Source organism: Pinus tabuliformis, chromosome 9 (genome assembly GCF_031772625.1).
Source record: "Pinus tabuliformis cultivar Carrire ecotype Pingquan chromosome 9, CPIR1, whole genome shotgun sequence".
NCBI classification, from domain to species: domain Eukaryota; kingdom Viridiplantae; phylum Streptophyta; class Pinopsida; order Pinales; family Pinaceae; genus Pinus; species Pinus tabuliformis.
In genome coordinates this window covers 629,069,492-629,090,348 of record NC_142307.1, presented here as the reverse complement: position 1 = coordinate 629,090,348, position 20,857 = coordinate 629,069,492, and positions in this window count along the sequence as shown.

Sequence of the window (20,857 nt, the reverse complement as noted above, 5' to 3'; positions counted from 1 at the left end):
CTCAAAACATGTTGATTTATGTGAAGAGGTTGGCTAATAAGACCACTCATTGCAACTGTTCCTCAAAAAGGGTAAAACAACCAAGTGAAAGCGTATGATCAGCCAAGAAGATAGTGACGATGGAAGGAGAAAAACCAAGGCTTGTCTAACAGATGAGGCTGATAGAATGGCAATAACGAGGGTGAAAATGAAGATGGGTTCATTTTTACACAAGCTTGAACCATAGGGAACTATGCTTGGATTCAGGTTCATGTTTACAGAAGCTTGAAACAAAAAAAATATGCTGGGATTCAGTTTCATTTTTACACAAGCTTGAAACAAAAAACTATGCTTGGATTGGTTTACATGCCCCCAGCATGATGACTTGATTCTAGGTGCATGCCCCCCAAGATTCATTACATTTAGGTGGATGGAAATAAGGTTCACATACGAGATCAAGTGAAATACTCAACTGGGATTTTACGAGATCTAATCAAAAACTTGAATTGGAATTTTTCTATAGGGGACTTTGTTTCATTTTTTAATGAGCTTGACACATGACAAGGAACTCTGCTTAGATTCCTTGTTTCATTTTTTAACGAGCTTGACACAAGACAAGGAACTATGCTCTAATTCCTTGTTTCATTTTTTAACGAGCTTGAGATAAGACAAGGAACTATGCTGAGATTCCTTGTTTCATTTTTAACAAGCTTAACACAAGACAAGGAACTATGTTGTAGGACCTGTCTCATTTTTTTAATGAGGTTGACACAGTAAAAGAACTATCCTCATATTCCTTATTTCATTTTTTAACGAGCTTGACACAAGACAAGGAACTATGCTCATATTCCTCGTTTCATTTTTTAACGAGCTTGGTAGAAGACAAGGAACTATGCTCATGGGACCTGTTTCCTTTTTTAATGAGGTTGACACAGTAAAAGAACTATCCTCATATTCCTTGTTTCATTTTTTAACGAGCTTGACACAAGACAAGGAACTATGCTCATGGACCTGTTTCATTTTTTAATGAGGTTGACATGGTAAAAGAACTATCCTCATGTTCCTTGATCATGACTGGTAAGAGGTCATGACTTCCAAGGGGTTCTGATCAGATGGGAGAACAATGCTCTGGAAGGGATACGTAGCAAGGAATCCATTAGAGAGATCTGGTTCCAATGCCCCCAGTACATAATGCACAACATCATGGAATTGATCGTCAGTTGATGTAGGCATGGAACGGGTTGCCACATAATTGACCCATGGCGAGGAAGATACCATTGGCATAAAAGGAGCATTTAGGGAAGATGGTTGATTGGAAGCCATATTTGGACGAGGAAATGAAAGTTGGTCAATAGTGACAACTCTGCCTTCATGCGGGAAACACATCACTCGAAAGCGTTTTGAAACAATAGCTCCCATGTCATAAACATAGTCACACCCAAGAAGTAAATTGTAATATAAAGGGCCTGGGACTACCATCACATTGAGATAAACAATTTTTCCTCCCAAAGTAATAGGCAACTGAGGAAAGATCCCTATTGGTTGACTGGTTCCTCTGTTAAAAGCCAATAGATTATGGGTAATAGGCACAAGTGGTGGCGAACCAAGCGCCTGCCAAGAAGTGGAGGAAATGATACAATTCCAATCAAAGGAAGTGACCAAACTAGTTGGAGGGGGTACCGTAAGAACGGGAGAATTACCACCTTAAGTTACGAGAATGGGAGGATTTTCCTCCCGTCTTGATGTAACAAGAGGGTTTCCTCCAAGCTCATTAGAATCTGAAGAAACGAAAATAAGCTGAGTGGTATCATACTCACACTCTACGGGAAAGGTACGATTAACTGAAGGTGAAATCGGGTCAATTGTTTCCTCTACGTGTGTTTGGTAAGGTATAGACTCATGGGATTCACATTCAGAGAGAGTGGGTTTGATTGATGGTTGATTTGGGTCAGTCACTTCATCAACTAGTGAAGGATTACGAGAGAGTCTCCTGTAACCAGATGGAAGTTTCTACGGAGAAGCAGGAAGGTTATCCAACACTTTTTGGGCTTCATCCAGATAGGGACAAAGGTGAATGGGGTGATTCCCTTCGCATAACCTACAGTGAAAATTAACTTTACCCTTCTTTCCATGAACTTTACTACCACTAGTTGATGGTGTGTGACCAGCATGATCTCCAAAAGTTGATGACACAAGATGATGTGAACGAGAAGACCATTCTTATAAGATCTGAGGAATACCAAAACAATTTCAAAGAAGATGGTCTTCCGTACAAAGTTTGCAAGGATATCAAATTTTTGGGGCTTATTGAATTGTTTCTCATCAAAAGTTGCATTTGAAGCAATGGTTTCTTGGTTGCCCCCTTGCTGAATTTTCTTCTTCTTCTTCTTCTTCCCTTTCTTCTTCTTCTTATCCACCTGGTTACTAGTGTCAATACTTTCACAGGCGAAGAGGAAGAAGGGGAGGAAGAAACAACCGACGAAGAAGGTAAAGGGTCAACTTTAGGATCAATTAGAGGTTGATTTTTTCTAGTTGTAGGAATATTCAGTTGCGGGGCCAAGGAGGTTGAGAAAAACCATACTAACAAGCCGATGGTAAGTCTCGGAAGGGACAATGTAGCCATATAAGGAGCACTAATATTTCCAAAAGGAGGAAAAGGACTAGGATTCCCATCAAAAGGAATTCCTTGATACGTGGACTCCGGAGTTGTTGCCATATGTCTCAACCTAATATCAACTAAGGAGTGGCATTGAGGATGTTACCCGTGGTCAACTAATTTTATTTTAATCAAAATAATATAAAAAAACAAAAGAGGGATAATCTACGCAAAAGGATTACCAAGAAATTATGAACTGCAATATACTGCCTTAGTAAACCAAGGACTTAACATACCTGCAAGCAATCTCCCCGAATGTTGTTTTCGGTGTATCATAGTATAAAAAGTGGCCGACTCGGTTACCTATGGATGGATAGAAACCTAATGTAGTCCTCCCAAATATTCACAAAAGTACGTGGTGGCCCAATCTATGTTATCACTGTCTAATGCGAAACCGCACAATGAGAGCATTCCTTTATACTTTTCATACTATAACACCGCCCTATATACTCGAAAGTACGTGAATGAGATATGATATACTTATGTACGTAGAATGAGGTATCACATTGGGAATGTATCGCAGACCATTAGCGACAATTTCTATGTTTAACAACGTCGGAACAAGTCTCTAGCCTAGACCTCTAAATGTTATGCATTTTGTTACAATGCTCCATTAGGTTAATTGAGATAAATTTTAGTTGATCTTGTTTAAAAGTTTTCCTTTCAGGTTCACCGCGTGATGTTTCTGAAACTCCTAGAATGCAACTATGATGAGAAACATTCTTTTCATTTGATTAAACAATGAAAACCGTAACTAAAAGGGATAGAGAAATCAGAATCTTTAAACAAGGAGCATAGAGCACATCTAATGCACACTCCCCATGTTGGCTTGATGGGGCCTGACCCAGGTTCAGAGTTATTTAGCCAAACAAATCCCTACACTACTGGCCCTTTCGGCATCAGCCCGCAGAGTGTGGAATAAAGTCTCACCCAAAGCAGTATGGGCGGATGCTGGAACCAAGTTTCCTCACCATTGAGATGTCTGTGGTGTTGATTTAGTCCAACTATGCCTATCTTCACGCAGGTTACTTCGCGCACTGTTCTAACCATCAATACCCTTGCGATTTGTTATAATTGACTTTTGCGCAGCCCTAACGAGGGGTTGAGATGCTTTCGCGCTACTATGGCAGCGAATTGTACTATTTCCCCAATCTACACTACGAATCTTATCTTCTTACAAATGTTAGTCAACTTCACGTAAACAGATATTATATCTTGTATTCACTTAATCAATACAATAATTTATATTTGTGCGTCATATAAACAATATAAGTGCAATTTATACCGAATATATTCAATGCATGAAACAGGAAATAAATACATAGAATAGATATGAAACTTTTCTTTATTAATACTTCCAACTGTTACAGACTCGACTCACCCTGTGCACTTAGCTGTAGGGGTCCGCGCACTCAGCTGCGGACTACTAGGCCTCTGCGCACTCAGCTGCAGAGCCTTCTCCTACTCTACGACCCAAACTAGACTTTACACTTTCGTTCTTTTACTATACTACTATTCCATGGTTAGATTATTCTTCCATAGATTGATGCATTGACTACTTAGAGCCTCTCTCTATTTATACGATCCCATGGTCCACAGACCATGGGTAGATCTCTACAGCTGACATTACATTACAAAACTGAGGGCATACAAGCCTATGACTCTTTTAAAAGCTACGCTCTCTGAGCCCACAAAATGTGGAGTCTTTACATCGGAGTTACAATTTTTAACCAAAATTTAGGCTGTAAGCCCCAAAACTTCCCTTGGGGAATCCCGTGCCCAATACCCTATATTATTCCTACAAGCACACACAAACTTCTAAACGCATAATGCAAGTTTTTCTTTTTAGTCCCTTTAGTGTTTAGATGAAAAAAAGGAACTAGATGTACAAACAATCAATCAATGCTTTTCACAAGAAACGAAGACTTTACAACTGTTTCTTTTTCAAAGAAATGAGAATTTATGACAATTCTTTTTCAAAAAAGTAAAGACTAATCAATGTACACTAACTTTGACAATGAATTGATAATTATAAATAGATATATTAAGAAAAACTAAACAATCAAGGTCAAAGTAGGGCTAGGAGAGGAAATGCAAACAGATTTCATAGGCATAAAAAGCTTTGATCTTTCAGCAAACAACATCAGAAGCAACTTTGGGAAAATCAAGCAAAAGATGAGTTTTTTAGCTTGAGAGAGACCAACACATGTCTGAGTGGGAGATAGTGTTCTACAGAGCATTGCCTCTAAGCCAAGGTTGCACTGCAGTGTAATGTCCCCTGACGAAAGGTGCATTGATACCAACACATTCCTAGAATAGGCATTCTAGTGAAAATTTCGACCAAAAAAGCTTCAAAATGACTGAAAAGAGATCAATGAAGTCAAGTAAAGTCTACTAGAATGTAATATGATAAGGATAAACTACTAGGAATGATGTTCGATCCCCAGTATGCTCGCCAATTTGTTATATGGAATTTGTATCTACAGATAAACACATTTTCCCTCAGTGGGTAGCTACACTTAGAACAATAGAAAAAAAATAGTTTAACCTTTTCCTATAGTGCAGAGATTAGATGAAGGAACTCACTTGTAGTCTTTCACTTCCTTGATCTCCTTTGAATTTCTCTCGTCGCTCCCACTTGAACTGAATCCACTCAATTGTTACCTCTGTCAATAGAAATAGAAACAACAACGATCGAAGCATACATGATCTATCTACTATAAACCAATGGAATAAAAAACATCGAAACACATAATCATCATAGATATGGACAAGAATATGAGAAAAAGGAATAAACAACTTTATTAATGTAGAAGGAAGAGTTTCACCCAATGCAGTTTGATCCTGTGTCACTCATCCAGCTTCAGTCCAACCCCCATCACACCAAAAGCACACCAATCCAGCTGCATAACATTACTTGACATGAACTCAAATCTCAAACCAACAATATCTCCTTACAATCTTCTGATTCTAGCCCCCTGATCACTATGATGAGTGGTCAATTTATAGGGAAATGCAGGTGGTTATGTCATAAATTGGGCATTGAATGGTTTTCCAAAATTGGAGTTAGTTTCCATGGATCAAGGGATGAGAGGATAGTAGGTTAATTGATCCATAGCCTATCCAAATTAGAGCTCATAGGATGAGATAAGAGATGGGATCCTTCTAGAATGATCTATAATCAAGGAATATTCCAAGAACCCTCTACAAAATTCGCTCATTCTCGCCCAACGCAGGTGTAAGTGGGCCTAATTTCACTAAAGTAGAGGCCTGAATGGGCCTACCTACATTGCAGCATAGTTACCCCTGACCAAGATTGCGCTGGTGTCCCAAGGAGGCATTTCAGCAAGGTTTCAAGCCAGGAAATTTTCACCGATGGAGGCATTCAATGAGATGACTTGTCTAGGGCATGTAGAAACTAAATTAGGGTGTGATGAGCCCTAATTGTATTGATTTGAATGTTGGTAGTGATGTGCCCAAATAGACCTATAACACCAAGACCACTACGGATACTTCTATGAAGATGTTAGGCAGAACCTCACACGCGCTCCCTGGATCTACTTTTGATCAAGACGTCTTGCTTGTTGCTGCCTTTGGAAGTGATTCCTCTATAAAATTATCCTAACCTCCAAAACCTAAATTGACCTCCTCTAGAATAAAATTGAACTGCCTCAATGAGGCTCTATGCAACCCCCTGCGTAGCCTCTTGTGGAAAAACTCAACCTCTTCCACCTGACTCGTCCAGCACTAGAAACCTCCATCAATTTCTCTATTGTTGTTTTTGTTTCATTTTTATTTTTATTTTTTTTTAATCTCTTGCTCAAATTTTCTTCCGAGTTGAACCTTTCCACTACAAGAAATTCGATCTACCCACATCACCCACTCACTCGATGTATTTATCTCCATCCTAGTGTCCTAGTCTTATAATATCTCATTGGTGAACCAAAGACCATGATTAGATCGCAATCAATAACTAAGATCATCTTCAACTCAATCCATGTGATTTTGTAGAGAATTCTCACTTTTTTCAATTAATTCCCTTTAATTAATCGATTTCCCTAAGTTAGACTTAGGCATTTTTTAATTATTGATCAATTAATTTAATTGGGTTGTATCTAGATGTTTTCTCTCGAAACATTCTTTTTGTTTTGGAGATATTTTGTTTCTTAGACTCTTCCATGAAAGTCAAGACTAGTACACTTGTCCAATGCTACAAAAAATAACACACCCTCTTAGTGAGGAAGGTTTTCTCCCTCCCATAACATATTCCTTCACGTTGATGATGTCTGACAACTAGGACAACTTGCCACTCTCCAGCAAGTTACTATGCATACCTTGATTCATTTGCCAATGATGTAGCTAAACCATCCTGCATCTCCATTGCTTCTGACACTACATTGTGCCACCTTGCATTGCTGTCAACTCTTATATGTGGTGCAACTGATCCCATGTTGTTGTTTTCACTGCAAATATTGAAACTAAGAACTCTGAATGAACTGTATCCTTCTAATGTCTTTGAAACTATCTCCTCAGTCTCTGATTGTAACTAGCCTCAACACTATCTACTAAGTATCTTTCTGCACCATGACTAGGTTTGCACCCCTCAATAACTGATAACAACTAGTTATGCAATTGTTCCTCAAGATCTGACTACGCCATGCTGACACTGATCCATTTTCTACTGAAACGGGTTATCCACTATACCCATTTATTCTCTAAAATAGATGAAATTATCTCTCCTTGAAGCTTCCATGAGTATATCCACAACCTACTCTTCTGTGGGAACATATTGTAGTTGGACTACTCCACGCTGCACACAATATCTAATGAAGTGATATAAGGTATCTATGTGTTTCAACCTATCATGAAACATTGGATTCTAAGAGACCCTCATGAAAATCTAATTATTATAGTAGATATTGGTCACCTCCAACTTCTCACTGAACAAGTTGACCAGAAACTTCTGAGGTCATATAGCTTCACACGTCGATATGCTAGTTTCCATATACTTTGCTTATGAAAATCTCAGTGCCACTGACCTCTACTTCCTGTTGCACCAAGAAACAACACCTGCGTCAACACTAAAGAAACACTCTTATGTGTTTTTTTTTGTCCACTAGACTGCCAACCTAATCTGCATATGTTAATCCACATAGTTTGACACCATTACCTCGAGTATACCTCAATCCATACTCAATTGTGTCGTGCAAATACATTAGAATTTTCCTCATTGTCCAATGCACTCTCTTAGGTCCCACCATAAACCGACTGAGAGTGTTGACGGTGAAGTAGATCTCTGTCTTGGTGTTGACTAGATATATGAGAGAACTGACAAGCTATTTATACAATGTTGGGTCAACGTCCTCATCCTCTGATGCATCAATATTCCTCTATTTGGTAATCATAGGTGCAATACGGGATTTTTGATGTATAAAATGGGCCTCCTAAGGAAATTATAAAATAATAGTGGAAATAATAAAATAAGATTAGATTACATCATCAAATTTTAGAGGGAAAAAAGAAAAAAATATTTTTTCAATTCGTATTTTCAACTTATCTCCCTATGGGCTTACTCAAATTTTGATTGGAAGGACTCATTGGATGAAAAAATTGATTCCTCATCCAAGGAGTATCCATCTTGCATACTTTCCATGGACCTTGCTCTATGAAAAATGAGAAATACATGAAAAACATGATTGCAATCATGTTTTTTCATGTATTTCACATTTTTCATGGAGCAGGATCCATTATAAGTATGAAACATGGGTACTCCTTGGATGAGGAATTAAATTTTGCATCTAACAAGTACTCCCACTCAAAATTTGAGTAAACCCTTAGGGAGATAAGTTGAAAATACGAGTTCAAAACGTAGTTTTATTGTTTTATTAATTTTTAATATTTTTACTTTTTTACTCAAAAAATGGTAAATCATCCTCCATGGTTGACATCATAATCTTGAATCCTATTGGTTCTTATTAAGTTTATTTTGGTTGTACATTTTCCTTAGGAGACCCATTTTAGAGCTCAAAATTCCCCTAATGTAGACATGGGTCTACAAACCTGCATCATGAATCACATTATAATTTCTGTAGCATGTCTCCCTTAACCAAGGAAGATTTCCCCATCCCTTTACAACACTTCCAAGCCTAGGACATAATGCATCAATCCCAAATCCTTTTGTCAAATTTTGTTTCCAATTTCCTCTTACAGTCCTCTATGAGCCCTAATGACCTTGTTAAGAAGACATTATCCACATACAACAATATGATGAGTGGTTCATCCTCTAAAATCAAATAGTAAAGTTTGGGATCTATGTCACTCTTAATGAATCTCATCTGCTACAAATAGTTGTCAATATGACCATAACATGCCTAGGATCAAATTTTAGCCTGTATAGATCTTTCTTCAGTCTGCACACATTTGTGCCCCTTTCGTGTGTCTCAAAGACCTCTAGTTGTTTTATATATACCTCCTCCTCTATCACCCTGTTCAAGAAGTATGTCTTGATGTCCATCTGGTGAATTTTCCATCCCATCTACACTACTAGAGATATAATCGAGTGCATAAAAATATATTTGGCAATTAGGGTGAAGGTCTCCTCATAGTCTATCCCTTCCTTCTGTGCATACCCCTTTGCCATGAGCGTAGCCTTGTACTTCTCCACACTTCCATATGTAGTGTACTTGAACTTATAGATCCACAGAGATCCCACGCCTGACATATCCTCAAGCCTCAGCACTACCTCCCAAACATCATTTGCCATGATGGAGTTGTATCCTTCCACCAGGGAATCTATCCACACCTGACGTTGTGCAGCCTCCTAATAGCTGGAAGGCTCTACGAACTATGCCACTACTACTTGTTAGCTATCATAATTAGGAGAATTTTGAGCTCTAAAATGGCCCTCCTAAGGAAATTATAAAATAATATTGTAAATAATAAAATAAGATTAGATTACATCATTAAATTTTAGATGGAAAAAAGAAAAAAAACTACTTTTTCAACTCGTATTTTCAACTTATCTCCTGATGGGTTTACTAAATTTTTGAGTAGGGACACTCATTGGATGCAAGAAATTGATTCCTCATCCAAGGAGGACCCATGTTGCATACTTTCCATGGACCTTCCTACATGAAAAATGAGAAATACATGAAAAACGTGATTGCAATCACATTTTTCATGTGTTTCTCATTTTTCATGTATCAGGGTCCATCGAAAGTATGCAACATGGGTACTCCCATTCGAAATTTGAGTAAACCCTTAGGGAGATAATTCGAAAATACGAGTTGAAAAAGTACTTTTATTATTTTATTATTTTTTAATATTTTACTTTTTTACTCAAAAAATGGTGAATCATCCTCCAGGGTTGACATCATCATCTTCAATCCTATTGGTTCTTATAAAGCTTATTTTCGTTGTACATTTTTCTTAGGAGGCCCATTTTAGACCTCAAAATTCCCCTGATGTAGACATGGGTCTACAAACATGCATCATGAATCACTTTAAAATTTATGTAGCATATCTCCCTTGACCAATGAAGATTTCCCCATCCCTCTACAACACTTCCAAGCCTAGGACATAATGGATCAGTCCTAAATCCATTCTGTCAAATTTTGTTTCTGAGTTCCTCTTATACTCCTTTATGAGCCCTGATGACCTTGTTAAGAAGAGGCTATCCACATAGAACACTAGGATGAGTGGTTCATCCTCTACCATCAAATAGTAAAGGTTTGGATCTACGTCACTCTTAATGAATATCATCTGCTACAAATAGTTGTCAATTTGACCATACCATGTCTTAGGAGCATGTTTGAACCTGTATAGAGATTTTTTCAGTCTACACACATTTTTGCCCCTCTCATGTGTCTCAAATCCCTCTAGTTGTTCTATATATACCTCCTCCTCTATCACCATGTTCAAGAAGTATGTCTTGACGTCCATTTGGTGAATTTTCCATCCCATCTACACTGCTAGAGATATAATCGACCGGATAAAAATACATTTGGAAACTAAGGTAAAGGTCTCCTCATAGTCTACCCCTTCCTTATGTGCATACCCCTTTCCCATGATCATAGCCTTGTACTTCTCCACAGTTTCATATTTAGTGTAATTGACCTTATAGATCCATCGAGAGCCCACAAGTGAAATATCCTCAAGCCTCGACACTACCTCCCAAACATCATTTTCCATGACGGAGTTGTATACTTCCACAATGGAATCTATCCACATATGATGTTGTGTGGCCTCCTAATAGCTGGAAGGCTCTATGATCTATGCCACCAATGATTGGTACCTGTCAAAATTAGGGGAATTTTGAGGTCTAAAATGGCTTTCCTTAGGAAATTATAAAATAATACTGGAAATAATAAAAAAATATTAGATTACATCATCAAAATTTATAGGGAAAAAAGAAAAAAAACTACTTTTTCAGCTTGTATTTTCAACTTATCTCCCTATGTGTTTACTCAAATTTTGAGTAGGAACACTCATTGGATGCAAGAATTTTATTCCTCATCTAATGATTACCCATGTCACCTACTTTCAATGGACCCCGCTACATGAAAAATGAGAAATACATGAAAACGTGATTGAAATCACATTTTTCATGTGTTTCTCATTTTTTGTGTAGCAGGGTCCATCAAAAGTATGAAACATGGGTACTCATTGGATAAGCAATCAAATTTTATATCCAACAAGTATTCCTACTCAAAATTTGAGTAAAACCTTAGGGAGATAAGTTGGAAATACATGTTGAAAAACTAGTTTTATTATTTCTTAATATTTTTACCTTTTTACCCCAAAATTGATGAATCATCTCCCATGGTTGACATCATCATCTTGAATCTTATTGGTTCTTTTAAAGTTTATTTTGGTTATACATTTTTCTTAGGAGGCCCATTTTAGACTTCAAAAGTTCTCTAATGGTTGTCTACGTTCTCTTTTGTTCGTCTTAGAAGCTCCATCAAACTCCTATGCGTCTCTCAATGGCTGACGAACTTCCCTGCTAGTTCAAACATTAGTGGTGGGAGGATCAACCAGCTCCTCATCCTGCCTCTGTTGCTCTATCTGTTACTAACTCACTGGATCTCCTACAGTTAAGGATGTACTAGTACTCATAACAATATTGGATCATTGTTATTATCCTTACGGTTATCCATGCAAATTCCCCTGTTGTTGGACTAATGGAGCTTTTGTTGGCTCACTCCAATCACTTGCGAACATCTCGCGAGATTTCTTGAAGGTCTTGTCCTGTATAAGCTTCACGTCCCATCTCATGATAATCTCCCTATTACTAGGAACATAGATCTTATATTCCTTAGAGGTTTCTCTATACTGAAAAAAGTATCCCCTTTCTGCAGTTTGATCCAACTTGGTATGCTTCTCATTTGGTACATGGAAATATTATATGCTGCCAAAGATCCTGAAGTCACTGACTCTTGGCTTCTTTCGTGAGAAAACTTCTTCTAGTTTTATCCTCCCCAATGCCTTGTGAGGAACCTTTTTCTAGAGATACATCGTCATGTTGCATGCCTCTTCCCATTACAACTTGGGCAAATCTTGGTCATATAACATCACCTTTGTAGCCCCAAATCTAGACTTTCTCTTATGCTCTGCTACCAACACATATTTCATTAAATTTGGAAGTATTCTATTACAAGGCCTCCAACAACATTCATTTTTTTTGTAAATTTCCATATTAAATTGATTCAACATTAAAATAATTTGCAAGTAATTTCTAACCAATTATAGATCATGAATAGGTCAAACATGGGGTTGTTATGTATAATAGTATCAATACAAAATAGGAGTGTGAAATCAAACTCTTAGAAGAAATTGATTTAAGTTAAATCATATTCGTATGTCAAACATCCAATCAAGATATTATAGTTATGGATAACATGCTAGATTTATCGATGTTTAAATTTTATGTCTCGCAACTCTAACCCCGTTTCCCCCAACCTACAAGGGATTTGTTGATTGAATGATGGTGATGTGAGGATCTTCCTGTAAATGACAAGGATAGGTGTCTCTTGCATTGCATTGAAACTAGTCTATTAAAACCTTAGTAAAATGTTCTTGTGCTCAATTTCATACGGCCCCTTTGTGCATTTATGAAGCACTAATGAGGGGGTCATCATTCGTCTTCATAGAATGCAGGCATATACTATAAAGGTTATACATTGTTGATCTACGTATTTCAAGAAGGTTAGGCACCATTGGTCTATCTCCACTCAAATCCAAGTACATCAAATGAGAGTTCTTAAATTGGTATTCAGGTCCTTCCATTATGATGGACAGTGTCACAAAGTGAAGTAAACAAGAAACTTTAGTGGTGAATTCTTGTAAGTAGTGGAGGCAGGGGTTTTCAAATATTAACACGATTGATGGTCGTGTGGATATTGATCTCTCCTTGTAAACATTGTCAAAACAAATAATAGTCTCGATGTAAATTTAGTGTCAACCAATAGTATGGAAAACCATGATTGACCATTACTTTCACTAAGAAGAGAAAATGATAAGCCTTTTTAATGGGGAAGAAATAAATGTGAAACGTAACTCATGTATTTTAGTTGAAATTTATATAAGTCCCCGTGTTCTTTAATTATTAAATACTTAATGTAAATACTTCTAAATTATCATTAAGATATTGATTTTGAAGATTAAATGTGTATTAAAAGGCATTCATCTATGACATTGGATTTTTCATGTAGCATGAATAAACCACTTAAAGCTAATTATCAATTAATCTTAAATAGTTTTGTATAAGATATATCTTTACTTGCATTAATAGATTTATTTCAAAAATAAATTACATTTTTAAACTTGTATGAATACATATAACTAAATAAAATTCAATAAATAACTTCCGAGTCTTGTTGGATTCTATGAGATTATTTTAAGTATAAATAGTTTATTTGAGATTTGAAATTTACAAAATGTTAATATTGATGGTGAAAGCATGTCATATGGTGTAAAAAGTTTAAAGGCATCCATTTATGGCCCATCTGTTGAATGAGCTTAAATAGTCTACTTAATGCTCATGGTGAATTCATTAATCCATGTTTTATTAGAAAATTCATTTTCTTTACATGGTTTTTATTCTAGAAATAACAATTTCACATTTGTACATTCATATTAAACCACATGATAGTTAAATAGAAATTTAATTAGTCATTAAAACTATTGAGATGAGGTGTCCCTTGCATTGCATTGAAACTAGTCTATTAAAACCTTAGTAAAATGTTCTTGTGCTCAATTTCCTACGGCCCCTTTGTTAGTCATCTCATCTCATCTCATTTAATTAAATTAATCCATGATAGTATCTAATCAAACCTTGATAAGCCACTTATCAATCGTTATCCTCATACATGTGTTTTTTTAAGAAATGCAAAATTATTTACAATATAATTTTATCTAAAGAATTACACATCACATTTATGCACTCATATTAGTGCATTTTATATGTAAACAATGAATAACTAACTTTGTGCCTTATTGATTTTCAATATGATATGATTGCAGTTACAACCATTAATTGATTTAAGCATATAAATTTATGAAAACTATCAATTGAGAAATCACATATCTTATGATTCAAAAAGATCAAATCATTTACCTATGGCACATTTCTCGTTAACCTTAATAGTGAATAATGCATTGTGAATAGTGAATAATGCACATAACATTTATCAAGTAAATTGTTATAATTTCTTTAGTAAGAATAGCACCTTTGTTTTCAAGGAGTTCTATTTGAAAACTTATATTTCACATTTATATATGATTATTGATACATATAATTAAACATAAGTCATCAAAAAAATCATTATAAGATGGTTCATATAAGATAATTTGAATGGAAAACAATTCATTTAAGAACACGCGCACGCACACACACATCTTAGAAAAAAATCGATACAGCAGTCATTGCAAAAACATTTATAAATAATAAGAAATAAACATATTAATATAATTGGCAATTTCCATCTATTTCAAAAAATATAAAATCATACAAATTGATTCAACAAAAACTATGTCCAAAATGTATTGAAAATTTGGAATGTACTTTTCAACAAATTTATAAAAGAAATTCTCTACATGAACTACAATGAAGTACATGTTCTATTGAACATTCGAATGTACTCATGTTTTTGTTTGATACGATGAAGTGTCTTAAGAAAGGGGAATAAAACTTGCATAAGCCACATATCTTGCTCTTTTCCTGTATACGATTTTATCAAGATGTGGTTTGATCGATATCCCATGAATTGAGAAGTATGCTTTTCTGTATCTATTAGCAATACATTTGATTCTTCATAATTATCTCCATATTGGCACCACACATCAATCAACTTTTTCTCATAAAATTGTCTTGTTCTCCCTGCTTCCAATTTTGTTTGCAAATGACAATGAGATCTATCCCATGCAAATTTAAAGTCCTCTATATCAATATTTGATTTTTCAAGTACTTTTCGGATGTACTTGTCAGTGACATTTAATGTCGATATTGCGGCATCATAATTTATTAAGCAATATTTTAATACTTTTGAATAAAAAGGCCTTAAAAAATAGGACCTATCACCAAACTGCCAGTCTGGTTCTCTTTGAATATGAAAATCGTGTTCATCTTTGGTGTATGATTGGAAGAATACTCCTTCCATTTCGAATATCAACAACATCTTTTGACTTGTAGTAATTCCCATCTTCATTTGCACTGCAACCACATGTATGATATTAACATATCTCCACTTCAACACTTCATTGCTTAAGGACATAAAAACCTATCATTTTAAAAATGATGTTAATATTTATTATGAACAGTTTCCATTTGTATGCAAAGGCAATTTTACAATGAGTTCAAAGTATCACAAAATACAAATACAATTGCTCCATTAAAATGAACAAACAAATAATATGTTTACTTTATACATACAACCTAATACCTTTATTTAATTTGTATGGAACAAAAGTATTATAAGAAAGCATTGACCCACCATTTAGATCATTAATTTTAATAATGATTTATATAATTGCAATTGAAAAATATAATTATAATGGTCTAGCGCAACTAAACAAACTAATTTTTTATTAATTTTCACATACAATATAACACAATTTTTAAATTTCAAACCTGATTAATTATATGTTAATTTATAGAGTTTCTACCTTAATTTTTTTTTGTGCTTCTTTTAGTGCAAATTGTATGTTTATTGTTGGTGTTACATACAACTTAATATTATTTTTCAACTTATATGGAATAAATAGGGTTATAAGAATGCAATGGGTCATCCTTCAAATTACTAATTTCTAAGAGGTATAACAATAAGTTAAACCGCATTTAAAGCAAATAATTGTAATGATCTAATTAAAACCAATAGAACAATTACCTATTAATTTTACATACAATGTAATCCATTGTAAAACTAAAAATATAGACTGGGAAATTTTGATATGAAAACATTAAATGACCATTCATCTCACCAAAAATAAATAAAATAAAAATATTTGATTTTTAGAAATGACAAACCAAATCAATAGTTCTTTTATTAGTGTTGTGAAATAAAAGTAATCAATCATGATGTCATACATATAACATCATGATATAGACATATGTAATCTTAAGGTACTTCTAAATATAATTGGACATCCTTCAAAATAGCTCGCACATCCGTAGCCTTGTTGAGTTTATGCAATATTCTCCATAGCTCATGGATCAACCAATTATCCCCTTGATTTGCTCCAATGAATGGAGGGGCAAGAATCACATTTTCTTTTGGATTCTCTTTCACTCTCTCAATTAAACAATCAACTATAATAGTAGTGGTTGCATCATATTGGGTATGCATTTCCCACACTTTTTTCAATGATTTAGTGTGTATAACTTTCGTTGAATTGTCAATGACCTTATGTCCCTTTTGTGGCTTACAGTCTGAAGTAGTCCACTTAAACAGAAATTTATCTTGTAATCTTTTTGAAACCAACTTTTTTAGAAATCTTGTTGTGCTTTGTTTCAAAGCTGTCATCCAAATTGCAATGTCAAGAGATTCATTTTTGAAACACATTTCAAAAAATGATTTTGCATGTGGATGAATCCAAAATAGTTTTTTCTCTATTGTGTAATCAGCATCAACTCCCATTTTCTCAATATGCCCTTTGTTTGTTGCTTCATCATCAATGCTATGATAAAAAATGTCCTTTCGATTAATTTAATTAAATGAGATGAGATCCACAATAGTATCTAATCAAACCTTGATAAGCCACTTATCAATCGTTATCCTCATATATATGTTTTTTTAAGAAATGCAAAATTATTTACAATATAATTTTATCTAAAGAATTACACATCACATTTATGCACTCATATTAGTGCATTTTATATGTAAACAATGAATAACTAACTTTGTGCCTTATTGATTTTCAATATGATATGATTGCAGTTACAACCATTAATTGATTTAAGCATATAAATTTATGGAAACTATCAATTGAGAAATCACATATCTTATGATTCAAAAAGATCAAATCATTTACCTATGGCACATTTCTCATTAACCTCAATAGTGAATAATACATTGTGAATAGTGAATAATGCACATAACATTTATCAAGTAAATTGTTATAATTTCTTTAGCAAGAATAGCACCTTTGTTTGTAAGGAGTTCTATTTGAAAACTTATATTTCACATTTATATATGATTATTGATACATATAATTAAACATAAGTCATCAAAAAAATCATTATAAGATGGTTCATATAAGATAATTTGAATGGCAAACAATTCATTTAAGAACACGTGCACGCACACACACATCTTAGAAAAAAATCGATACAGCAGTCATTGCAAAAACATTTATAAATAATAAGAAATAAACATATTAATATAATTGGCAATTTCCATCTATTTCAAAAAATATAAAATCATACAAATTGATTCAACAAAAACTATGTCCAAAATGTATTGAAAATTTGGAATGTACTTTTCAACAAATTTATAAAAGAAATTATCTCCATGAACTACAATGAAGTACATGTTCTATTGAACATTCGAATGTACTCATGTTTTTGTTTGATACGATGAAGTGTCTTAAGAAAGGGGAATAAAACTTGCATAAGCCACGTATCTTGCTCTTTTCCTGTATACGATTTTATCAAGATGTGGTTTGATCGATATCCCATGAATTGAGAAGTATGCTTTTCTGTATCTATTAGCAATACATTTGATTCTTCATAATTATCTCCATATTGGCACCACACATCAATCAACTTTTTCTCATAAAATTGTCTTGTTCTCCCTGCTTCCAATTTTGTTTGCAAATGACAATGAGATCTGTCCCATGCAAATTTAAAGTCCTCTATATCAATATTTGATTTTTCAAGTACTTTTCGGATGTACTTGTCAGTGACATTTAATGTCCATATTGCGACATCATAATTTCTTAAGCAATATTTTAATACTTTTGAATAAAAAGGCCTTAAAAAATAGGACCTATCACCAAACTGCTAGTCTGGTTCTCTTTGAATATGAAAATCTTGTTCATCTTTGGTGTATGATTGGAAGAATACTCCTTCCATTTCGAATATCAACAACATCTTTTGACTTGTAGTAATTCCCATCTGCATTTGCACTGCAACCACATGTATGATATTAACATATCTCCACTTCAACACTTCATTGCTTAAGGACATAAAAACCTATCATTTTAAAAATGATGTTAACATTTATTATGAACAGTTTCCATTTGTATGCAAAGGCAATTTTACAATGAGTTCAAAGTATCACAAAATACAAATACAATTGCTCCATTAAAATGAACAAACAAATAATATGTTTACTTTATACATACAACCTAATACCTTTATTTAATTTGTATGGAACAAAAGTATTATAAGAAAGCATTGACCCACCATTTAGATCATTAATTTTAAGACTTAAATGATTTATATAATTGCAATTGAAAAATATAATTATAATGGTCTAGCGCAACTAAACAAACTAATTTTTTATTAATTTTCACATACAATATAACACAATTTTTAAATTTCAAACCTGATTAATTATATGTTAATTTATAGAGTTTCTACCTTAGTTTTTGTTTGTGCTTCTTTTAGTGCAAATTGTATGTTTATTGTTGGTGTTACATACAACTTAATATAATTTTTCAACTTATATGGAATAAATAGGGTTATAAGAATGCAATGGGTCATCCTTCAAATTACTAATTTCTAAGAGGTATAACAATAACTTAAACCGCATTTAAAGCAAATAATTGTAATGATCTAATTAAAACAAATAGAACAATTACCTATTAATTTTACATACAATGTAATCCATTGTAAAACAAAAAATATAGACTGGGAAATTTTGATATGAAAACATTAAATGACCATTCATCTCACCAAAAATAAATAAAATAAAAATATTTGATTTTTAGAAATGACAAACCAAATCAACAATTCTTTTATTAGTGTTGTGAAATAAAAGTAATCAATCATGATGTCATACATATAACATCATGATATAGACATATGTAATCTTAAGGTACTTCTAAATATAATTGGACATCCTTCAAAATAGCTCGCACATCCGTAGCCTTGTTGAGTTTATGCAATATTCTCCATAGCTCATGGATCAACCAATTATCCCCTTCATTTGCTGCAATGAATGGAGGGGCAAGAATCACATTTTCTTTTGGATTCTCTTTCACTCTCTCAATTAAACAATCAACTATAATAGTATTGGTTGCATCATATTGGGTATGCATTTCCCACACTTTTTTCAATGATTTAGTGTGTATAACTTTCGTTGAATTGTCAATGACCTTATGTCCCTTTTGTGGCTTACAGTCTGAAGCAGTCCACTTAAACAGAAATTTATCTTGTAATGTTTCTGAAACCAACTTTTTTAGAAATCTTGTTGTGCTTTGTTTCAAAGCTGTCGTCCAAATTGCAATGTCAAGAGATTCATTTTTGAAACACATTTCAAAAAATGATTTTGCATGTGGATGAATCCAAAATAGTTTTTTCTCTATTGTGTAATCAGCATCAGCTCCCATTTTCTCAATATGCCCTTTGTTTGTTGCTTCATCATCAATGCTATGATAAAAAATGTCCTTTAGTTCAAAAATAACTAGTTTCTTTTCAGTTATTTTGGCTGCAACACAATGGAAAATAATATAGTCAAACCATTTTATTCATGTTACAAAAATTACTAAAAAAATTGTTGAAACAATACACTTACCTTGAGTGGTTTTTTCAATATTTATAGATGAAACAATAAGTTCTTTTATCATCTGGACAGGACCTGGAGTAAACATATTAAACCTTCAATCAAATACCGATTGTACTTATATTTTGAATTGTGAAAATTAATAGAATCATTAAATAACAAGGAAAACAAGTGGACAAATTATAAGTACCTGATGTTATATTTGGTTCTTGGTTGTAGTTTTTTGGGACAATACCTTGGTCATTATATTCATTCTCTTTATTTCCAACTATAATCAACATATGAAATGGATATGAATCACAAAAAAAAATAAAAATGGAATAATAATAAAATAAAAAAAGATAGAGATACAATGATTAATACCCATTTCTATCTCCATCGTTCCATGGTCATTGTCTTGATTAATTTCATTCATCTCATAATTCCCTATAATAGTCATCCAAAAATATTATGAATATGGAAATTAAATAAATTGAAAAATTATCAAGAGAAAAAACTAAGGAAATTATGTACCTGTGTTGATAACTTCTTCCTCTCCTCCTTCTCCTCCTATTTCCATCTCCATACTTTTTTCAACAATATAAGCACTATGTTGATTAATTTGTTTCTTCCCACTTTCATCATTCTCTGTTTTAGAATCTCCATCATTAGTCATTTTAGTAAACACTTTGACAATTAAGAAATATGAAAAAAATAGTATCCAATGTATTATAAGAAAATAAAGAAATGAATTGTAGTACCTGAATTCTCCAAGAAGTTAATGGGTACTGGATTTGATAGTTGAAAAGATTTGTAATGATTTAACATGATTGTCCTTTGTGACTCTGTTTGCACAACACATGAAATTCTTCTTCCATATGTACAACAGGCCTTGATAAAAAATTTCCCCGCATAAAGAGAAATAACCACTTTTGCATCACTACATTGTTGGTGCTTTTCCACTAAATCCATCCAAAAATCATAATCTCTCTCATTTTCATCAAATGTGTCTTCAAAT